The 24,647-nt window shown below is 39.7% G+C and overlaps 1 protein-coding gene across 3 annotated transcripts in view; it reads right to left on the bottom strand.

Moving 5' to 3' along the window:
* The window catches only part of WSCD2 (WSC domain containing 2), a 542,380-nt gene that overhangs the window by 457,884 nt on the left and 59,849 nt on the right, over positions 1-24,647 (bottom strand). For all 3 annotated transcript variants that reach the window (XM_073625860.1, XM_073625869.1, XM_073625878.1), the window contains exon 2: positions 7,303-7,379. The gene's annotated coding sequence lies outside the window, so the exon portion shown is untranslated. The remainder of the gene's footprint in view (positions 1-7,302; positions 7,380-24,647) is intronic.

Below are 24,647 nucleotides of genomic sequence, written 5' to 3' on the forward strand. Positions count from 1 at the left end.
GTGTGACACTTTTGGATAGATTGATCTGGTTGCACAGTTTGCAGCATTTTTTATTGCAGGGTTTGCTTCCATTATTTGTGACTTCATAATCAGAGTGAAGTTACCTGCTGATTAGTTTATGTCTGAGGTTGGGTGATTGTCTGAAAGCCAATAATGGGGGTTGTTGGAATATTTCTTTCAGAGTTTCATCCTCTGTTATAATGGGTTGTAAATGTTTGATTATCTTTTTGATCCCTACTAGTGCTAGGTTGTATGTGGTGACTAGAGGTACTCGGTTATTTGTTTTTTTCTCTGTGTATTGGAGGAGATTTTCTCTTCAGGTTTTCAAGGCTGTGTTTATGCTGTTATTGATGGTTTTGTCTTTGTAACCTTTTTTATGGAAGGAGTCTGCCAGTGTTCTGAGATGTTTATCTCTGTCTTCTGGGTCTGAACATATTCGGTGGTATGTAATGGCCTGCAGATAATGAAGACCATCAACTTACTACTGTATGTACGCTGCACCATCCAGTAAATGTGCATAGCAGGTACAGTGTCCCTAAAATGCAGGCTCACCAGTTAAGGTGCGGTCTCCGAGATTTAGAAATCAGGTAGGAAAAATAATACAGGGGGAAGAAGGACCCCCTGAAAAAGAAGTTACGGACGGACCAAGCTGCTTATATCAGGGAAACTATTTTTATTGCACAATGAAAAAATAATACAAAGCTATACAAAAACTAGGCACCCACCACCAAGTAAAAGCAGCTGCGTCACACATACAGCAAGCACACATCATATACCCAAATCAATTGCAATATAAAGTGCTAGAAGTGACGGTTAGGTAGGCACATAGATCCTAGTGTGTGTCACCATGTAACTGTTTCTAGCCAGCAGCAGAATGAATGTGTGGTGTTTAGTAGGGAGGTTGACATCTAGTGGTCGTTGTTGAAATTGCAGCCCTTAATTAATTGTGTGTTGTGAAAAAAGGAGTATAAAATAGATGACTGCTCCTGACCCCTCCCATCCTTGAGAAAACCCATGTGATTGGGTGAAACACCACGGAAGTGATGCTTTATACATCATGGATGACGCATCGCATCACGCTAGCACAAGCGCACTACAAATCTTGAAGCCAGTGGGAGCCATCTTTGACTGAGGTATCAGGACGCCGTCCCTGGACGGCATAATGCTACATTAATATCAGTAGATCTACTCAGCAAAGCTAACGGGACCTCTGTGCGGTAATAGAGAATCCTGGCTGATAAAACGACTGCAGTGTGAAGACCCCATCCCAACTAATGGAGTTCTGTGGACACAACTGGGACACCTGTCAGAGACCGGATGTGCTTGCTTACTGCGGTGGGGTGAGCGGACCCTTTGGTCCTTAGACTTTCTTTAATCTTGCATAATATGCCTGCGCTCACCTGCAGATAACCTCCACCCACTGTGCAACATTATAATCCCAAACCGGATTAGCCCTGCTAAATGGCCTGATATAGACTACCTGAAATCACTATCAGTGGCTATATACCGCTTTCTACACAGGGTATATTATCAGCTAAATAACAGCAATTCAGCCAACCCAGTGTTATGTTTTTTTATGGGGTTTACTCTTCAAGTGTGTGGATTTTAGAATCAATACCCTGGTATCCTCTAGACGGGGGCCTGTTTACATACAGTGATGGGATATGCACAGTGATTTATGGTGACACACACTAGGATCTATGTGCCTACCTAACCGTCACTTCTAGCACTTTATATTGCAATTGATTTGGGTATATGATGTGTGTTTGCTGTATGCGTGAAGCATCTGCTTTTACTCAGAGAACGTTGTCTTTATTTTAATGTAGTCTAGGTGTTGGTGGTGGGTGCCTAGTTTTTGTTTAGCTTTGTATTATTTTTTCATTGTGCAATAAATAGTTTCCCTGATATAAGCAGCTTGGTCCGCCTATTACTTCTTTTGCAGGGGGTCCTTCTTCCCCCCTGTATTATTTTTCATATCTGATGGCCTGGCTGTGTATGATCGCCCATTTAGTGTATTGGAGGTGAAAACTGGAACTACAGAGATAGTTGCATCGGTCAGTCAGTTTTCTGTATATCGAAGTGTGAAGCTTGTCATCCCTGATACTGTATACTGTAGTGTCTAGGAAGTTGACATGTGTCTTCGAATAATCCATTTTTAGTTTGATAGATGGGTGAAAAGTGTTGATCAATGAGAAAAATTGTTTTAGATTTTCTTCACCTTCAGTCCATATAATGAAGATATCATCAATATAGCGATAATATCTGTATGGCTTTTGTTGTATGTTGTTCAGGAATTTGTCCTCTAGGTCAGCTATAAACAAATTTGCATATTGGGGTGCCATTTTACTTCCCATAGCAGTACCAATACACTGGAGATATAAGTCATTGTTGAAAGTGAAGTAGTTGTGTGTAAGAATGAATTTGATGTGCTGTGTAACATCCTCAGCAGTGTATTTTGTGGTTTGGTGAGGATGATAAGAATCTGTGACATGCAGCCAATCCATCCTTGTGTGTGAGGGATGTTACTGTACAGAAATTCTACATCCATAGTGACTAGAAGCGTATTTGGTGGTAATTGATGTATATTATAAAACAACCAAAAATCAGCACTCCTACATCAACCATTAATTAATGTAAATTGCAAAGGAATGCAGTGCTGGTATTGTACTAACAAAAATAGTTCAAAAGGGAGATCAAAAGGATGGTGCTCCGCTTTACAATAGATTCTCAGGCACTCGCTCTCACTCTGTGTGCAAATCTCGCTCCATGTGAAGTGAACACTAACCAGACCTCGGCAAGTGTAGAGTCTGAATGAATGATCTCATCAATCCTCCTCATAGAATGTTGTTAAGGCTGATGGATGATTCTGGGCTAGGTGTGTCTGGACACCCAGCTGGAATGGACGCATGACGCCTTCCAGGGAAATGTCCCTGGAAGGCATCGTGCGTCCATTCGAGCTGAGAGTAACGGTCTCCGGTGTGTGACAGAGATCATAGCTTCATCTCCGGGATATTTGTTTGAGGATGATCGGGTGGTGAACACTACAGACGGAATCATTCACTGATGTCCAACAGCATAAACACAGCCTTGAAAACCTGAAGAGAAAATCTCCTCCAATACACAGAGAAAAAAACAAATAACTGAGTACCTCTAATCACCACATACAACCCAACACTAGAAGGGATCAAAAAGATAATCAAAGATTTACAACCCATTATAACAGAGGATGAAACTCTGAAAGAAATATTCCAACAACCCCCATTATTGGCTTTCAGACAACCACCCTACCTCAGACATAAATTAATCAGCAGGAAAGTTAACTGATTATGAAGTCACAAATAATGGAAGCAAACCCTGCAATAAAAAAAAACACTGCAAACTATGCAACCAGATCAACCTATCCAAAAGGGTCACACACACAAATAGGATCTTTAATATCATGGAATCATACAGCTGTACCTCCAGCAATGTTGTGTACCTCATCCAATGCAAAAGTTGTAGCAAAGGATTTTATGTTGGGGAAACAGGACAGAAGTTACAAGTGAGGATGAATTTGCACAAACATACCATCCAGGAACATAAAGAAGACATTTTCTGTACACCTGTGGGACATCACTTCTCACAACCGGACCACACTATAGAAGACCTCAATGTTTTAGTTCTTAAAGGGATTTTCAGAACTATCCAGGAAAGGAAAATGTTTGAACCAAGAATGATACTTCTTTTTGACACAAAAAATAATGGCCTAAATGTAAATATTGGTTTCCTTACCCATTATACTACAGTTTTATGACCCCCTCTGTGACTATCATACCCCTCTCCAGTCTATAGCTCTCCCTCTGTCTTATCTCACTAGGTCTGCTGCTAGCTTTATTATCATTGCCATATACATTGATTTGTATGTGTTTGTTTTTCTTTTTTTTCCCCCTTTCCCTCAGAGATTGTGTTTTTTTGTTTGTTTGTTTTTAATGTTTTAACATTCTGCTAAAACCTTTGTGAATTAGTACTGCTTGGACCTTGAAGAAGGGGACATACCCCAAAAGCTTGTCCTGAAAAATTGTATGTTAGTGCAAATAAAAAAAAGTATCACAGACAGTATTCAATCTTCTCAGGTTTTATTGTCAAAGCTTAATTGAAAAGCTGAAGTTAGAAGCTGATTGGCTACCAGCTTCACAGATTTTGCACTCCCCAGTATTTGTAAATCAACCCCAGTGTTTTGCGTTTTCTGACAACTACTATTGCAGGCTTTCAGAAAATAATAATTGGCACTTCAGATTTGGCCATTTACACTTTAAATGTACTTTAATTCATTTTAGTGAACACAAACACAAAATAATACCCATGTTTGGTCAAATATAAAAGTTGATACGCCGTGTCAATAGATACCAAACATGTCACACCCTGAAAGCTTGTCCTAAAAAATTGTATGTTAGTGCAAATAAAAAAGGTATCAAGGACAGTACTCAATTTTCTCTGTCACAATTGCACTAATACGGCTACAATCACCTCAAGTACAATAAAATCTGGAAGCTGATTGGTTTTGATGCAGAGCCGCATCAGATTTTGCCCTCTCCAGCTTTAGTAAATCAACCGCAGTGCCTGTATTTGTCTGGCTCTTCGACAAAAGTAAAAAAAAAAACTGACTTTTATCATGCCTGGTGGTGCTGAATTAGCCAAAATTGGATCCATGTATGGCCAGCTTTAGTATCTAATTCTTGTCTCTCATCTGCAACACAAATAACAGAAGTGCGTAAATGGGGAAAATTCTTAAAGCTGGACTCAGGAATCATAATTCTCTCAGCTATTATCTAGCTGAATAAACAATTAAGTTTCATTGAAATTTAATGGTGCAGGTGATGGCCATTGGGCACCACATCCCTATATGAATCAAATATTAGAAAACATCCTTTTACTAGATGTAGGGATTTTTTTAGGTGCCAAAAAACATACCGCACAAAATAAGTTGCTGATTTACTCCCAAGTGGTTCCATTTTAGCTAACAACTAAATATGAAATGATCATATGGGTGGGAGAGAGAGAGAGTAAGAATATAGAAGTGCAGTTGAACAAAAGAGCCAATACATTTGGATTCCACTAAAGTGTTCAAATATTGTTCTTCATAAAAGCCTTATACATAAACTGAAAATGCCAGAATTGGGAGAGAATGTTTGTACATGGGAATCAAACTGGTTATAAGACAAAAAGTAAAATTATCTCAATTTATCTCGATTTCTGCCTTGCCAATAACAGTCTTAAAGCGGAGTTCCGCCCAAAAGTGGAACTTTCGCTTTAAGTACTCCTCGCCCCCTGACATGCCACAATTGGCTTGTCATTTTTTTGGGGGGAGGGGTACCTAGTTTAGAGTGGGACTTCCTGTCCAGGCGCCCTCATCGTTGGACCGTGGGACAAGTAATTGTCTGTTTATTAATAGTCAGCAGCTACACTTTTTGTAGCTGCTGACTTTTAATAAATTAAAAAACGTGTGGAACGTCACTTTAACATTTACAGCTGGAAAAATCAGGCACAATAGCTGTATAATGCTACACACAGTCATACAACTTGCTCTTGCATAATGATATCATGATGCTTATAGACCAGATACAAAAGAAAATTACGGAACCATAGCTAAATGAGCTATTTCCATGTAAGTGTTAGTCAGAGTCAAAGAGCAAAATGTGAGCTTTTTATCTACACAAATTACTAGTCCAGAAAAAAACTATTTTTTTTATAGTTTATCATGTCATAATGTCTAATGACAGAAAACTTCAGGAATAATAGAAATTAGATGCAATTTACATCATTGTAGTAATACAGAATTGCTCATGTAAAAGCAAAACATTTCTTAACAAATAGCGTATGAAATATTAAAGGACTCCTACTCATGGGCATTGTATACTTGACTACTTAATGTACTATAGTGTGCTGTCACAGCAACCCTGTTTGGTTGGAAAAAACTTCTCAAGGTAAACTCTATGCCTTTTCTCTAACCAACTGTTAAGAGGGAGGGTCTACCTCATTTATCAGAATCCGAGCAACCTCAACCATGCATCTGCTGCATCCCTGAAGTTTTTTAGAAAGTATCCCAGCAAATATATCACTATCACTTTAAGGGGATGAATGTTACCCTGGGACTGCTAGCTGTTCATTAAATACCCAAGCAAAAACCTATAGGCAGTTGTTTAAACTGTAAACCACTATTCACATTGCTGTCTGTATCATGCTAACATTTAGCACAGTATTTCTGCCATACATACACCCTTATAACATATACATTTATATGAACAAAAATAATCAGTGGAAAAAAATGCAAAAATAAAATGTCCCAATAAATGTCTCTAAAAATTCCAAAAGAATATTTCTTGCAAAGTGTATTGTGCTTAAAGTGCTCCAAGATATAACTTTAAAAGGTGCTCCAGTAAAAAAGTGCTTCTGTGCTCTAACTTTTGCTTCACAGTGCTGCATGCATTGCTCTGTACCCAGTGTCACTCATCAGATGCTTTTGACTTTGTGCCTCTCAGCATCAAATTCTCCCAGGCTTGTGGATATTCCCCTCCTGGGTCTTTGCAGGATAAAACACAGCAGCTCTCCTTCACCATTCCACCAACAATCTCCTCCAGTCCCTTGGCACCAACTCCTAATTTTTATTGGAGCCCTTTATGAAGTTATATCTTGGAGCACTTTAGGCACAAGACACTTTGCAAGAAATATTCTTTGGAATTATTGAGACATGTATTGGGACATTTTATTTGTGCATTTTTTTCCCAATTATTTTTGTTCACATAAATGTATATGTAATAAGGGTGTATGTATGGCAGAAATACTGTGCTAAGTAGTAGCATGATACGGATGTGAATTGTGGTTTACATATTATAAGTTATGCCTTTAATTGGACTGTTTTATCATGGGGACATCATATTGTGTCATCAGGACAGGTACCATTAGGCCACATGGTGCGTAGTTGCAATGTTGTTATAATAATGGAGTCTGCTGAGAGATATCCATGTTGTATGCTGTCCATCTTTGTCTTATACAAAGCCTATCATAAAGAAACCATCTTCCAAACTGCCTATTCATATCTAATCTACATACTCTGGGAATACTTTTCCAGATATAGTGAGATGCTCCTTTAGGAAAAATTATGAATATTATAACAAACATATTGCTTCGGTATCAAAACTACAGTGATATAAAAGGGTGAACTTCATCTTTGTTGTCATTTTTACAAAACTGTTCTGTCTTTATTATGCATCTCTTGTTACGCCTTCACCAATGTGTATGTGTGTTATTTGACAGATAGCTTACCTTCCTCCTATTGATCAATAAATAGAACTGCGTAGAAGTCCAGATAATTTGTAGAAGAGTAACAGGATGGTGTGAAACTGGAGATAAAGAATAAAGACTGCAGTCAAAACAAAGAGCTAATTTACAGTTACAGTTTACAGCAATTTAAAAAACATGTACCGTATATTGGTTTTGTATATATTTTCTTTACTAGAACCACTTGGCACCTAAGTAAATTCTGTCACCTCTCTCATACATGTTAAAAATCCAAATTTTTTGCTAGAAAATGTTTTCACATGTTTTCAGGAAAAAATACACTTTAATAGTGGAACACTAACAAGACTTTGGTCTACTTACCTACTTCTGACTACTGAGTATATACTGTATATCAAAATAACTTAACTAAATTTTGATAAGTAAAACACTTCAAGAGTTCAGTAGATGCACCGTATTTCCAAGTTCAACAGCCAAAATAAGACAGATATTGGAGAGGTATATATCTTCAGACAAGTGAGCAGAGAACATTGTATTGTAATTGTAGAGTCAACAGGTTAATGGCCAGAAAAACACAGACATACAAAATCTAGTTTCCAGACAAGTAAATGACGCAAAGGAGGACAATATTAAAAGTAATAGGCCAATGATCAGGATATTCATAGGCAAGCTGAGTACAAACACAGTCAATGCAAGTCATAGGAAATAATCTAAGACATTTATAGTCAGACGTCATGCAAACATAGACCATTATCAGGGCATAAGCAAACAAACAAGCCTGTTGATCAGGCATAGGGTTGAAGTTCTGGCCCTGCTTTTAAGTCTTCTAATGAGCTCAGGTGTGCACAGGGAAGACCTAAGCAGCAGAGCTGAAAAACGACCAGCAGACAGCAAAGATTCAGGGCTGATCATTAACTCATACAGTATATGTAAAAGATTTATACACCTTACCAACCACTCGGTGTCTGCCAACCCTCTCCTCCAATCCCTACACTGGCTCCCAATCACCCAGCGAATTAAATTAAAAAAACTAACATACATTACAAGCCATTCACAACTCTGCCCCGAGCTACATCACCAATCTTGTCTCCAAATATCACCCAAATCGTCCTCTCCGCTCTTCTCAAGATCTCCTACTCTCAAGCTCTCTCATCTCCTCCTGCCATGCTCGTCTCCAGGATTTCTCCAGAGCCTCTCCAATCCTCTGGAACTCGCTACCTCCACCTGTCTGGCTATCCCCTACTCTTGCTACCTTCAGGCGATCCCTGAAAACTCATCTCTTCAGGAAAGCCTATCACATCTCCAACTAATCTTTTACCACTTCCATCAGCTCATTCCCCACAGTTACAACCTTTTGTACCACCTGCCCCACCCTATTAGATTGTAAGCTCTTCTGAGCAGGGCCCTCTTAATCCTCTTGTATTTTATTGTATTATAACTGTATTGTCTCCCTTTTATATTGTAAAGTGCTGCGTAAACTCTTGGCGCTATATAAATCCTGTATAATAATAATAATAATGTGGTGTCGAGTAGCTCTGGCGCCACATATATGCACACCTGTGTGCTTCATAGCACTCCCCCATTACAGAGACTGAGCTATGAAGAACAACTCCTGATCTCCTAATTATTACCAGGAGCTGAAAGAACTGGATTGGCTGTCACAGTGATCGCAAGCCATAAAACTTGCCCCTGCCTTTTTTCTCCTCTAAATTGGTGAAAAAAGATACTTGATATTCTTGTCCTCAAGTGAGGAGAAAAAAAAAAGAAAACAAACAAAAAAGTCTGTGTAAAAATATAAGGTAAACTAAAGATAAAATATCTAGATCAGGGCCTGATCTACGTTAGAGTAGACTGGGTCAAAGTCAGAGTCAGTGTGTTGTAGATGGGATTAAACAAATTATTAGTGCCAATGTCACTGTGTTTAAAACAGAATTAAAAAACCAAAACAAAAAATGTACAAAATTTTTCTAAGATTAATATTTATCCTGAGAAGAAATGTCTAATAAACCTGCAAAACTGGGTTCATGTGCTAAGGTTTGTTTTATCTTCAGTCATAAAGAGATTACAATATGTATGTTTAAAGCCTGGTACACACTATCAGTTTCTTTTGTTCAACCCAGTGGCCTGAACAAAAAAAAAAAAAAATGAGGAGCTTAGGAGGAGATCCTATACTAACGATAGTACAATAAATACAGCAACCTCCCCGCTGGGGTTACGGCCCCCCTGCCAGAACACACCAGCCAGTGCTCTCAGCCATTGGCTGAGAACACTGATCAGATGCCGATTGGCAGACCTTTTTCAGTCATGCCCCTTTGACAGAAACTGCACGTTTGGCTGTCTTCTGTCGGACCGGCTGCCGTACACACAGGCCGAATGTTGGCCGGTTTCTATTGAACTGGCCAATAGTGCCCAATATTAGGCCCGTGTGTACAGTGCTTTACTATGGTTTCGTGTATATGTATGACTGAAGTTTGGTTTAAATATTTTAGGTAAAATGTAGAAGTATTTTATACCTAGGTATTTTACATAAGACATTAATCTTATTGTAAAACAATTGCTTCCAACTGGAGACCTTCTATAATAAACACAATGTTATAAGGTCATTCAAATACAGTATGCTATCTATTCCTTTATAAATTAAAGTGGTTTAAACAGTTTTCTAGTAATGTATACAGCAGGCTGAAATGTCTGCATCTTTCCTGCTGTGCTTATCCTAAAAATGTTAACCAGTCAGATCAAAGCATACCCTCTGCCTTTGCTTAAATTATGCATAGTTACAAAGAAAGTTTTAAGTCACTAAAGCATTGTGGACCTTGATCTCGACATTGAATGAGCCTGTCCAAATGGCATCCACGGTAAATGTATATTAAATTCCAATGTCCTCCATTATCTGTACTATCCGTCTGCTGTAAATCTCATAAAACAGTGTCATATAATCCCAGAGAAGTAGACTTCAACACAGCTTGGAATATATACTTGTGACATGAGTATGCATTACAAATTGAATCAGAACTGCAAGATGAAGAATTCCCCTGGGGTGCTTGTGTTTTAGAAGATGCCGAGGAAATCCAAGAGGCTATTTCACACATTTCTAGCTTACTTCCTCATATTTAGCTCTTAAAAATAGAAATGTGAGCCTGCAAGATTGAACTCTTTCAGAAAGTGATATGTGGTCTGCATAATCTAAATGACATTCTGAAAACTGTCCGGCGGTGATCTTTGTTCACCAGTGGCTGACCATGATTTACAGAAGGTGAATCTCTGAGTTTAACATATAACAGACCATCCGTCGAGATTACTAAGTAACAAAACACACTGAAAGTGGACTTGACACATATCTGCCATGTTTCTATTTTTAGAGAATATAGATTAAAAAAAAAATTCAAAAGACTAATAATATAACTGGCATATTACAAAAGAGGAATCGGGGTTATCAATATATTCAAGGTCATGCCTTAAAAATAAGTGTAAAATATTGTATTAAACAGATGCATCAACAGTCAAGATGCTGGAAGATGATGAAATAAGGCACTAAAAAGAGATAGCGCTGCTAAAGAATCTAAAAACAGAGCATTGTGTAATTGAGGTCTTCAAAAATAGTAAGTAAAACTTGAAATTCCACTTATCCTTGCAAGAAAACCTGAAAGTCATAATGGTTTTAAAACCAGCAATGCTTTAAAAGTGTCTTTGTTAATCTTAAAACTGCATCCTCTGCATCTGGAAAGCTCCAGAATCTGGGGATACACTATACAGAAGGTCTTAACTTCTGCCCAAACTTAAAAGGTAATCCCCCAGAGCCAAGTTCCACCATCTAACTGTCCAATGCAAGAGCCCTCAATGGCCAAAAAAGGCTTTCCTCTTGCAATACTAAATGCTGGTAGGAGGAGGGGTTTGTCATTATGCCTCAGATGCAAGGCTCATCAGTCTGTTGTCCTTATTTATAGTGGTTCATAGAGCCCTTCATAGATAATTTTTTCTTAATTCGCAGGAGCACGTCTTGCTGCCATGAACCAAACAGATGCCATTTGCTCTGTCTTGATTTTTTTGGTATGCGTCAGTTGTTTTTCAAAGAGTGGTATCCAAAAAGCAATAACAATGGGTCAGCCAAAGGAATAGAAAAAAAAAATAAAAACCAGAGTGGCTAATGCACGATTATTATGGGTCCCCATGCACCTGGGGCTTCTGGGCAGTGCCCAGGGGTACTCATACAATAAGACAGCCCCGGAGCAGAGTCTTGGTTATGAGTCTTTTTTTCTGTCACTGAAATGCTCAGAGCCCTTAAAAGTAATAATAAATGGGGTGATGCTTGATCACCAACCTCATCTTCACTGCGGTTTACAGAGTAATGCTGAGATCTACCTCCAACCTAGTGCATCTGTGACAGACACTGACCACAGCTTGTTCCTGAAATCAATTTTCTTCAAATATTTCTATACAGAATACACTAAAGCTTGCAGTCACCTTAAACATTGTACTCAATGTAATGATAGACAGGTAAGTTCCATAAGCAACCCAATTTCTTTGTCTATCTCAACCTTACAGATTTCATGCTCTGGGTGGGTTATTCTTCAAGCAAATTGGGAGCGTTCACACATATTTGAATACAAGAAAATGCCCCCAATGTTCCCTATAGAGAAAGTAGTCACCATCCTTGGTCTATGAGAACCTACACACTTGATCCACATCCCATCACTGCTTGTTTTTTAACACCAGTAAATGATAGTAGCTGGTTTTGTGGAAGTGTCTATTATTATATAAAAATATACAGTACACACACAAGTCAGTCACATCGAAAAAAGGGCTAAATTAGTATTCAAAAAATGTTCTGCACGCTAATAAGTAGGATATTGTTCCACATTACAAGAACGCAATTTCAATGCATACTTGATTCTAATAATAGAACTATGTGTACAGTACTGGAAACAGAGACTTGTATTGTCATGTGTTTTTAGATCTCTATTTCTATATCACAAAAACAACATTCAGAATGCAGACACATTACAATGAAAGCAGCAATGTATATGTGTCAGCTGTATGTTAATGGCGTATTTTCCCTCTCACTGTACACAAACATCTGCGTTCTGTATGTATGTATACATATACAAGCAGTTGCAGAAAACTAAGAATATAAATAATTCAATTAGAGATGCAGTCTAATTTGTAGAACAGATACAAAGAGCTGTGACAAATCAGGAACAGCTGCCCGTAGACGGATACCACTGTGACAGGAATATATACAGACACTGATTTAGATATGGAGAAGGCTGTTGTGATTAAGGCTATAAATCAAGTAGAGGATAGTAGTTGCGCTAAGGGGCAGTACCTCCCTGGCATACCAAACTAACTCATTTGCATGTCATAAAAGACAAAAGGCATATCACTGTATATCTCAAGGTAAGAGGATTGGCAAAATGTATCTATTTATTTCAAGTTTACATGAGGCATTAAAAGTCAGAAATAATTATGTTGCCAATACCAAGTTCCTCTGAAAAATTATAGCTACCTACCTGTCATACTGACCCAATCATTTCATTACTTTTTTAAAACAATCACATGAAATGAGTATAGAGATGACGGATTGACGTTTCAATGATATTCTGTTGCTGGCTGCTTCTTCTAGGTCAGAGGCTAGAGGCAGCCAAGCAACCAGCATTTTCATAAGCAGTTTGGTAATGGTAGCATGTATTTCCTTTAAGACTGGTATACTTGACTGCTGAGGCGCAATGGGCCTAGGTACAAATCAAATGTAACATAATGGGATAAAAACCCACCACCCTTGCCCCCCCCCCACTCCATTAAATAAACACACTTACAACCATTAGGTTGGAAAGGGCAAGGCCACAGCTTTATTTAAATTCCAACACATAACATGTGAACACTTTAAACCAGTGCCAGTCACAGTTGTACTGTGAGCATGCAATTCCAAAGGGGGCCTGTCCTTACCATAAGTTCTGGACAGACAGCCTACCTCCAATTTTCCATCAAGGGCATAGCCTATTACAGCAACTTTAACCGGTTCAATACAGGGCATTTTCACCCCCTTCCTTCCCAGGCCAATTTTTAGTTTTCATCGCTGTCGCACTTTAAACGACAATTGCGCAGTCATGCGACGTTGTACCCAAAAAAATTGACGTCCTTTTTTCCCCACAAATAGAGCTTTCTTTTGATGGTATTTGATCACCTCTGCGGTTTTTATCTTTTGCGCTATAAACAAAAGAAGAGTGACAATTTTGAAAAAAACACAATATTTTTTACTTTTTGCTATAATAAATATCCCAATTTTTAAAAAAAAAAACAAATTTTTTCCTCAGTTTCGGCCGATACGTATTCTTCTACATATTTTTGGTTAAAAAAAATCGCAATAAGCGTATATTGATTGGTTTGCGCAAAAGTTATAGCATCTACAAAATACGGGATAGATTTATAGCATTTTTTAAAAAACATTTTTTTTTTTTTTTTTTTTTTTTAGCGGCGATCACGATTTTTTTTCGTGACTGCGACAATATGGCGGACACATCGGACACTTTTGACACATTTTTGGGACCATTCACATTTATACAGCGATCAATGCTATAAAATTGCATTGATTACTGTGTAAATGTGACAGGCAGTGAAGGGGTTAACCACTAGGGGGGCACAAGGGGTTAAATATGTTTCCTAAGGGAGTGTTTCTAACTGTAGGGGGCGGGGACGTACAAGGGGAGGAGACCGATCAGTGTTCCGCTGTACTAGGAACACAGATCGCTCTCCTCACAACTGACAGGACGTGGATCTGTGTGTTTACACACACAGATCCACATGCCGGCCCGGTTAACGGGCAATCGCAGGTGCCCGGCGGACATCGCGGCCACCGGGCACACGCACCGGGTCCCGAGCAACGCGGTGGGCCCCCTAGACGGCCGGGAGTCCCAGACCATCATATGACGTCCACCCAGGATGGGAGATCCCATCTGTGGACGTCATATGTCTATGGCTGGGTAGGGAAGTGGTTAAATACTGGCAAGGTCAAGAAACTGCAGCAAGCTGTGATATAGCGTAAAGGAAATTAGGGGTGGGAGGGTGGGCAGCTCTTCCATCCACTTCTTCAAAAGACCCAGAATTCCCTGGGGGGAAATAATTTTCTGAGCTCAGGCCCAGCCCATCCCCCATATTTCCATCAATCCTTGGTGACCATCAACCACCTTGTCGGGCACCTGGCCATACCCCCATCAGTCAAAGCTCTCTTTGCCTATAGGGGCTCAAAAGTCCTTCATGTGGGGAGGTGCAGCATGGTGCAGTGGCAGTAAACACTCAGGGGTGGATTTACTAAAATTGGAGAATGCAAAATCTGGTGCAGCACTGCCTAGGAACCAAACAACTTCCATTTTTTTTGTCTAAGCTTAATTAAACAAGTTGAAGTTAGAAACTGATTGGCTACCATGCACAGCAGCTGTGGCTGATTTTGCACTCTCCCCTTTTAGTAAATCAAATACTAAGAGTCCAAGTGAAAAAAACAGAACTTGTATTAATTATTGGTGGAATCGTTTTTCTGCTGTTTTTATCACCACAGTCAGCTCAGTTGCACTATGGATCATAAACTGGAAATGTACTTCAAACAGTTACCAAAACAGCTAGACTACCAGTTCAAGTCTGGACTTTGGCCCTGAAAGATTAAAGTGGATGTAAACCCTCTCCTATACCCAGTGAAGTGAACAGCTTCAGATGACACACAGGGATGAAGCAAATCTTCCTACATAAGTTTTACATGTATATCTGCTGTGTTCATCTTTATATATTCTTTAGAATTCTTACATCGTGTTCAAATTTTTACTTCCCCATTCTGCAGTAGGAGTATTGTCTGGGCTTACACTGTGTGACAGCTGATTGAGGAAAGGCACCCCCACCCCCTCCACATAGGCAGAGGAAGGAAGATACTTTCAGAGCTGTGCTGTGACAAGACAAGATCTCTGCTAATTTATAGCACCCACCCTGACACAAATCTCAGGCTGGTTTTATCTCCCATCTCGGAGAACTTGTCAGAAGTTATGCTGATAACAGAGGAACAACAGCAGAAAGACATGGGACTCAGGGCTTTGGAGAGAGATAGGTAAACACTTCAGATATACAGTATCTCACAAAAGTCTTTTCATGTGACAACACTGAAGAAATTACACTTTGCTACAATGTAAAGTAGTGAGTGTACAGCTTGTATAACAGTGTAAATTTGCTGTCCCCTCAAAATAACTCAACACACAGCCATTAACGTCTAAATTGCTGGCAACAAAAGTGAGTACACCCCTAAGTGAAACAGCCCAAATTGGGACCAATTAGCCATTTTCCCTCCCCGGTGTCATGTGACTCGTTAGTGTTACAAGGTCTCAGGTGTGAATGGGTAGCAGGCGTGTTAAATGTGGTGTTATCGCTCTCACTCTCTCATACTGGTCACTGGAAGTTCGTCATGGCACCTCATGGCAAAGAACTCTCTGAGGATCTGAAAAAAAGAATTGTTGCTCTACATAAAGATGGCCTAGGCTATAAGAAGATTGCCAAGACCCTGAAACTGAGCTGTAGCATGGTGGCCAAGACCATACAGCGGTTTAACCTCCCTGGCGGTATAATTATTTCGGATTTTAGGTGCTGAAAGCGGTACAATTATTTTGCATGGAAATTTGGCGTTTTATATTGTAGGTCTGTAATTCTTAACGATAACACACTTAAATCTGTCCAAACAAGAGTCTAGTAGATATCCCGGGTATGATAAAGTTTGAAACACAAAAACATAAATTATAATATAATAAATAAAAATAAATAATAAAAAAAAAAAAAATAAAATAATAATAAAATAAATTTCCCCACGATTCACTATCGCTCAATTCTGCAAGTGTTCTAATTTACTATCACTGTTTTCTAGCTGGTCTAAAGCCACTTTTGATGTAAAGGGACACTTTTTGGTTGCTATGGACAATCTCCAGTTTCCAGGCAGAAAGAACAGTATATATAACATAAAACTGCATGCAGGGCATAGGACATAGCACTGGGGACAAAAGGGATGTGAAATAATTTCATACAGTACTGTAATCTGTAAGATTACAGTACTGTATGTGTTATGATTTTACACTTTTTTGAATTTGCCGGCAGGCTCCGCCCCCGTGCGTCGTGCCGTTCGCAGGGAACGGAGCCTGGCACGGAGAGGCTTCGGAGGAGGACGGAGCCCGCAGACACAGCGGGGGATCCTGCGATGTAATCCTGAGTGTGGCTCGGGGTTACCGCTAATGGTCCTGAATTTTAACCCCGAGCCACACTCGGGAAAACTGCCAGGGAGGCTACCAGGACAGGTTCCACTCAGAACAGGATCTGCCATGGTCGACCAAAGAAGTTGAGTGCACATGCTCAGCGTCATATCCAGAGGTTGTCTTTGGGAAACAGACGCGTGAGTGCTGTCAGCATTGTTGCAGATGTTAAAGGGGTGGGGGGTCAGCCTGTCAGTGCTCAGACCATACGCCGCACACTGCATCAAATTGGTCTGCATGGCTGTCATCCCAAAAGGAAGCCTCTTCAAAAGATAATGCACAAGAAAACCCGCAAACATTTTTTGCTGAAGATAAGCAGACTAAGGACATGGATTACTGGAACCATGTCCTGTGGTCTGATGAGACCAAGATAAATTTATTTGGTTCAGATAGTGTCAAGCGTGTGTGGTGGCTACCAGGTGAGGAGTACAAAGACAAGTGTCTTGCCTACAGTCAAGCATGGTTGTCGGAGTGTCATGGTCTGGGGCTGCATGAGTGCTCCCGGCACTGGGGAGCTACAGGTCATTGAGGGAACCATGAATGCCAACATGTACTGTAACATACTGAAGCAGAGCATGATCCCCTACCTTTAGAGATTCCAACATGATAACGACCCCAAACACACCTCCAAGACGACCACTGCCTTGCTAAAAAAAGCTGAGGGTAAAGGTGATGGACTGGCCAAGCATGGCTCCAGACCTACACCCTATTGAGCATCTGTGGGGCATCCTCAAACAGAAATTGGAGGAGCGCAAGGTCTCTAACATCCACCAGCTCCGTGATGTCATTATGCAGGAGTAGAAGAGGACTCCAGTGGCAACCTGTGAAGCTCTGGTGAACTCCATGCCCAAGAGGGTTAAGGCAGTGCTGGAAAATAATAATGGCCACACAAAATATTGACACTTTGGGCCCAATTTGGACATTTTCACTTAGGGATGTACTCACGTTTGTTGTCAGCGGTTTAAACATTTTGAGGGGGACAGCAAATGTACACTGTTATACAAGCAGTACACTCACTACTTTACATTGTAGCAAAGTGTAATTTCTTCAGTGTTGTCACATGAAAAGATATAATAAAATATTTACAAAAATGTAAGGGTGTACTTACTTTTGTGAGATACTGTATGTGGCTAGGGCAAATTTCATGAATCGGGTTTACATCCACTTTAAGGAGGATAGGCCTGCCTATGGAGACCAAAGCACAGTGTAGTAGAATCAAAGCATAAAGGTTAAACTGCTTTAATCCAAGCTTAAAGTGCACTGCATCAAATGTTGGCTGATGTGTTTAATTGTTATATGGAGCTATTTGCAAATTTGGTGTGCCTTCCTTTGAGTAAACCTGACCTGACCTAAAATGTTTCTAAGGTAACAGTGTTAATGTGCAAGCAACCTGTTTTATTATTTAAAACCGTCCCTGTGTCCCTTTAGACCACCTTGGATCCTAGGTTCAGGCTGTACATAGGGCAAAGTACAGTCATGGCACAATAGCGTTAAGATGTAGCAGGAACCAGAATAGCATCAATACAGGAACATCTCAATATCCATTCTCATCCTCAGCTGGTATGCTCCACCAATGCAGCCCTTTTCAGATAAGGGAATCTTGATAAAAAAATTACAAAACGTGGTGCAAAGGTCTAGTGCATTACCTCACATCTGAGCCACATTTGTCATCGCATGTGTGAATTCAACCTGAGGAAAAAGCCAAAATTTTGAGTTGTTACCAAAACAGCAATAGAGAAGAAATCTTAACCACCTAAAGACCACCTCATACCACCTCACAGGGCAGCTCTCCTGTGCAAAATCACGTATATATACACACATGATTCTGTAGGGGCGCACGCGTGCTTCTGGTGGGCCACTTCTGCTGTGATTATTCACAGCAGAAGCCTATCTGTGTGTGCCAGGCACTGGATGTCCTCCGACACCTGGCGATCATCATTAAAACACACAGAACTGAGATCTGCTTATATAAACAAGGCAGATTTCCGTTCTGACAGGGGGAATGGATGGATTATGCAAAGCAGGGAACAAAATCCATCTCTTCCCTTAGTAAAAACACCTAACATGGTTCACAAACACTGACTAGGCACACAGTTAACCCTTTGATCACCCTAGATGTTTAACCCCTTCCCAGCCAGTTTCATTAGTACAGAGACAGTGCATATTTTAAGCAAAGATCACTGTATTATTGTAACTGGTTCCCAAAATAGTGTCAAAAGTGGCAGTTATTGTCTGATGGTCCACTGCAACATCGCTGATCCCCGCCATTACAACGTTTGGAGAAGCTATAACGTTTGTGTAACCCAATCAGCATGTGCTTATTGGGATTTTTTTTACCAAAAACCTGTAGCAGAATACATATTGGCCTAAATTTATGAAGAAATTTGCTTTTTCATTTTTTTTTATTGAACAAGTTTTAGAGCAGAAAGTAAAAAAAATATTGTTTTGTTCTCAAAATTGTCTGGCTTTTTTATTTAGAGCACAAAAAAATAAAAAACACTGTGGTGATCAAATACCACAAAAAGAAAGCTCCAATTGTGGGGAAAAAGAGGGCATAAACTTTATTTGGGTACAGTGTTGCATGACCCCGCAACTGTCCAAAAAATGGCCTAATCACAAAGGGGGGTCAAGTATTTAATATGGACTGTTATTCTGACAACAACTGAGGACAAGGAAGTCATCCCTTACTCCTGCTTTGTCTAGAGATGCAGGAAGTGAAGGTAAACAAGCCCCAATGAAACAGATGGCAAAAAATATATATATGGATTTTACACCTGCCATACTATACCCAATATGTAAAAATAAAAAAATAAAAAAAAAAAAACACACAAGCTGCTTTGGCTTTAAAGACACTTTATTTCAACTTTAAATAGCCTCTGTACAGCCTGGGCTAGGACTCAAAGCCAGGGGCAAAGGGATCAATTTTAAGCCTAAAAACTTTTTATGGCAGGGCAGGTTTACCTAAAATAAAATAAAAATAAAACATCTAAGTAATCCAACAATTTCTGGTGCATGGCCATATATTAGGAGAATATAACATGTAGATCAATATGGTAAAATTCGTTAATTATCTACAATGAGCAACAATAGTGAATACAGCTCAGTCAATACTCCTTTTCTATGTATCGAACAAGGTTATTACTAAATCCACTTAAAGTCTTGCCTTCAATATCTCTGGTAGAATATCGATTTTTTTCCCCTTGTAATACATATTCTCTCTGTACTGATCATTTCTCCCCTCTCCCCTTCCTTATATGTTCGACATTTTGTCATTTCCAATGTAGTAATGTCTGAATGATGCATCATCTTCCTTACATTCTGCTTCACTGATGAACGTCCCTTTTCTCACAATCTGATCAGCAGCACATATGAAAAATCTAAATTTGGATTTTTACTACAGACGGTCCCATCAATCCTACTGCATAAATATTACTTTGTGGGTAAGTTCTTTAATGTTTGCTTCCATGAAATACTTTCATCAATCCTTGAAATTAGCTCATGATTCATAACTGCAAAAACTGGCACTGGCATTAGAAATAACATAATGTCGCAAATAGTGCCAGACTACTTCATATACTAGAGGTTCCTGCAAAGCATCTGGATTACCCAATTGATACTTTCATTATTTATGAATCTTTTGATAGTCCATCACAGAAACCCTACAACTTTATGCATTAAAATGGTTCTAAAGACTAAACATGTTTCATCACAATGCATTCCCTGCATTAAGGTAAAAAAAAATGTTTAGGTAGCAGTAATGCCCCCTTACCCAACCTTATACTTACCTGAGTTCTCTCGCGATCCAGCGCTGTGCCTGTCTGTAGCAGCTCTGTCTTTTCTTTCCACTCTCACAGGGTTTGCAGAGGCAGCAGAAGTCAATGGCTCCCGCTGTTGTCAGTCAAATCCTTTGAAGAGGGAGCGGGGGGCTAGGCCGAGCTGCACTTGCTTTTTCTATGGGATGCAGGTAGTGGCGCTCAGGATCGAGCCTGCATGAGTCTCCAAGTGGCTTGGTATGGGGGCACTCTGAAGACAGGGGCAGTGAGGAGCACCAGGGGGGACCCCAGAAGAGGAGGTTGTGGGCCACTCTGTGCAATTCCATTGCACAGAGCAGGTACGTATGACATGTTTGGTATTTTAAAAAAATATGACTTTACAATCACTTAAAGTGATATTAAAGTTTTTTTTTAAATAACAAACAGGTTATACTTACCTGCTTTGTGCAGTGGTTTTGCACAGAGAAGAACAGATCCTCCTCTTCTCAGGTCCCTCGCTGCCGCTCCTGGCCCCTCCCTCCTGCCGAGTACCCCCACCGCAAGCAGCTTGCTATGGGACACCTGAGTCGAACCGCTGCTCTGTGTGTCCTTTCAAACATGGGGCTGCAGCTCAGCAATGCCCCCTTTCTCTCCTCATTGGCTTATTGACTGATTGTCCCACCCAAACAGGAGGTCTCGGACAGCCAAGGTTCTCGTGCAAAACATCGCTGGATCACAGGTAAGTATTAGGACCGCACACACGGTTTTTTATATGAATGCATAGAATGCATTAGGATAAAAAAAAACTTCTGCCTTTAGAACCACTTTAAGCTTAATTTGAAAACGTATTTTTTAGCCTGCTACTGGTTAAGTTTTCTCTGCCTTTGTGAGAGAAATAAAAGAAACTCTCAGGGGTATCAATATAGTTGTACAGTGTGGAAAGGTTGGAGATTAATATCACATCAAATTATGTATTTACAGTAAGTGAGCTAGGACTTCCTAGGCAACCGGAAATAATTTGGTTCTCCTATCTATCCTGTGACTACCTTTCCTGTATCTGGATCCAAACAGATCACCAGTAAACCTCTGACGATAATTAGGCTTTAGTTACTAGGGTCTATTTACCATTTACTGTGGTCTTCAAACAGGAGAGGGTTTAGGGGTTAATGATACCCAAAAAGCAGTTGATAGAAGGACAGATTTAATGAATCAGCAGTAGGTTCTATGAGAGTGACCTCTAAAAATACAGTAGATGCTGCCAGACAGACAGGCAGATAAATGTGTGACTCAGAGCATTATCATAGTTTGCTTGCTCCTGAAAATTTTGATTCTGATTTTCTGTAGTCCATGGGCAAAGATCTCTCTTCTAAGGTCCACAGTGCAGTTACTGCCAAACTCCTCTGTAAATATCTTCAAGAAAGAGTATGTGTGTTCAGTGCCTAGTTTTCATCAGGCATAAACTTCAGCAAGTACCATGGTATTCAGGGCCCTCAATTCCTAGGCTCTCCAGACCATACCACTAAACAAAATCATCAGGGATTGGCCATCTATGTGTCAGAGAGTATCAGTGCATGGAGCTCTACAAGAGGGCAACATTTCAGGAAACTGATTGCCAGACAGGCTAGTATAAACCTGATTTAGAAGATATTGTGGTTCAGATTATTATAAACCCCTAACAGAGTTACCCTCATCTAGTCCATAAAAATCCATAACCTCAACCTACCTCTAAGTTTAAACCTTAATCTCTAAAAGGGTTGCTTTAAAGGTTCGATTTAGTATTTAGATTTAGAGATATATTTAGGGATTTGTTTAACCGCTTGCCCACAGTAGTTAGTACTAGTACTAACTACACAGTACTACTAGTTTTGCAGGTGATCTGACCCAATGATTTTGGCTAAAGTCAGCCAATTGGCTGTGACCAATCATTCACAGTTCTTAGTTTACAGGGACCAGCGATCTCTCTGATTATTCCCCCTCCAAAACAGGGAGAAAAAAAAAAAACAGACCGTAAAGTAAAAGCAGAACATATTACACATTTTTAGGCACCAATTAACCCTTTAATTGTCCCTAGATGTTAACCCCTTCCCAGCCAGTGTCATTAGTAAAGTGACAGCATACAATATTAGCACTAACCCGTTTACGTAACTGGGTGGCCCTGCCCCCCTCTGACATCACGGGGAAGTCCCTGTGGTGTCAGAGGGGGCGGGGCACCCAGGTACGTTATATAAGAACTGTCAAAGGCGAAGAAGCGTCACATGGCGGGAGCCTCCCATGAAGGCGGATCGGTCACAGATTTCTTTTTCTTTTTCGGTCCGTTGGGCGGCGTGATAGACCCAAAGGGCCTGGTATGGATTTTAGGGGGACCCCCACACAATTTTTTAGAAAAATTTTGGTTGGGGGTTCCCCTTAATATTCATAACAGGGTTTTATCTATATTGCCGAGACTCAACAATTCATTACAGCACAATCAGTTTTAAATGACAATTTTTCCTTTAGAAATGTTATTTTGCTGTGATACTGTTCTAAACATGGGGAAAATGTGCCACTTTACAAGCATACTATAGACACCCCCCAGGCACGATATTTAAAGGAATATTTCATTTTTATTCTTTCACTTTCACAGTTTTTAAAAAAAAAATTGCATTGATACATGTCCCCTGGGACAGGACCCAGGTCCTCAAACACTTTTTATGACAATAACTTGCATATAAGCCTTTAAAATTAGCACTTTTGAGTTTTCATGTTCGTGTCCCATAGACTTTAACGGTGTTCCGGCAGCTTTCGACTTTGCCGTGAACACCGCATATTGTTTGCTGTTCGGCGGACAGGCGAACATCGAGCTCATCCCTAATATTTACCAAAGTTTGTAAACACTATAACTTTCACACAAACCAATTAATATACACTTATTGGGATTTCGTTTTTACTAAAGACATGGAGCAGAACGCATTTTTGCCTAAATTTATGAAGAAATGTTTTATTGGATACGTTTTATAACAGAAAGTAGAAAATATCTTTTTTTTTTTTCAAAATGTTTAGTCTTTTTTCATTTATATCTCAGGGAATAAAAAAACCCAGCTGTGATCAAATACCACCAAAAAAATCTCTATTTTTGCTGAAAAAAAAAAATAATAAAAATGTAATTTGCATACAGTGATGCATGACCACTCAATTGCCAGTTAAAGTAGTGCAGTGCTAAACAGCAAAATAATGCATTTTTACCTTAATGCAGAGAATGCAGTAAGGTAAAAAAAAAAAAAAAAAAAAACAGATAAACGTTCTCCCTTTACAGACCAAAAAAAAAAGAGAGAGTACATAGGAGCAGTATAAAGAAGTTATATTAGAAGTCAAGTTTAAGAGTAAGGGTCATCTTCAGAGGTTAATTTGATTGGTGGTTAGGTTGAGGTTAGGAATTTATTGGTAAATCCATAACAGGTACAATAGGATAGTTTTTTATAGATTTTTCATTTGTAAATGTCCTTGGCACAGAACCTTTGATGTGTTAATAAATACCATGTATGTATGTTGGAGATGTTGGAGATCCACCTGCAAGTTTTTCTAGTCACAATAACTCTGCAGTAAAATACCATCTACTGTTCTACCTGTCTGTCTATTATTGCTGAGAGATAGAAGAATGAATGTTTTATCCAAGTTATAAGGGACTGAGCTCAGTCCAGCTCCCTAAGTAAACCATTATAAAGGCAGCCTCTTCAGGGACTCGCAGTCAACATTCAGAACATAAATGTCACCCACAGAGGGGGAGAATACAGTTAAATAATGGAACAAATAGCAACCACATGTCAAAAGAGTTTTGTGGAGAAGATTAGGCTCTGTTCTTTATGAGAACAAGCACAGGATTATCTGTTTAAAAGAGAAATAGATAGTGGATCAGTACTTAAAGGTTTATTCAACAGACTTGGTGGTCTTACACATTTTGTACATAACCACAAAGCCATGCTTTGTGAAAGTACAATACTAAAAGAACTCTAGTGTAAAGCAATCAGCACTTATCTTTAAAGCGGACCTTCGGTCATTTTTTCAACTTTCCATCTCTTAAATCTTCTGCCCCTGTTGTTTTAACTTTGGATAGTTTTTTTTTTTTTCTGCCAGTAAATACCTTATACAGCCCACTTCCTGTTTCTTGTCTGGTTGTTAGCCTAGGCTTATGACATCATGCACTGCTCTCTCTTTCACTCTTGTGAGAGTTTGCCAGGAAGCGAGGGGGGATGAGTCATAAGAGGGCTAATGAGAGCTGCAGGGTTGCAGAGCTGGAGGTGTGCCTCTGTGTGTCTGTGTAAATCCTGGAAGTGAACAAGCAGCAGCTTCAGCTGCCCACGGTTAAAATGGTTGC

The sequence above is a fragment of the Aquarana catesbeiana genome, linkage group LG01 (genome assembly GCF_042186555.1).
Source record: "Aquarana catesbeiana isolate 2022-GZ linkage group LG01, ASM4218655v1, whole genome shotgun sequence".
NCBI classification, from domain to species: domain Eukaryota; kingdom Metazoa; phylum Chordata; class Amphibia; order Anura; family Ranidae; genus Aquarana; species Aquarana catesbeiana.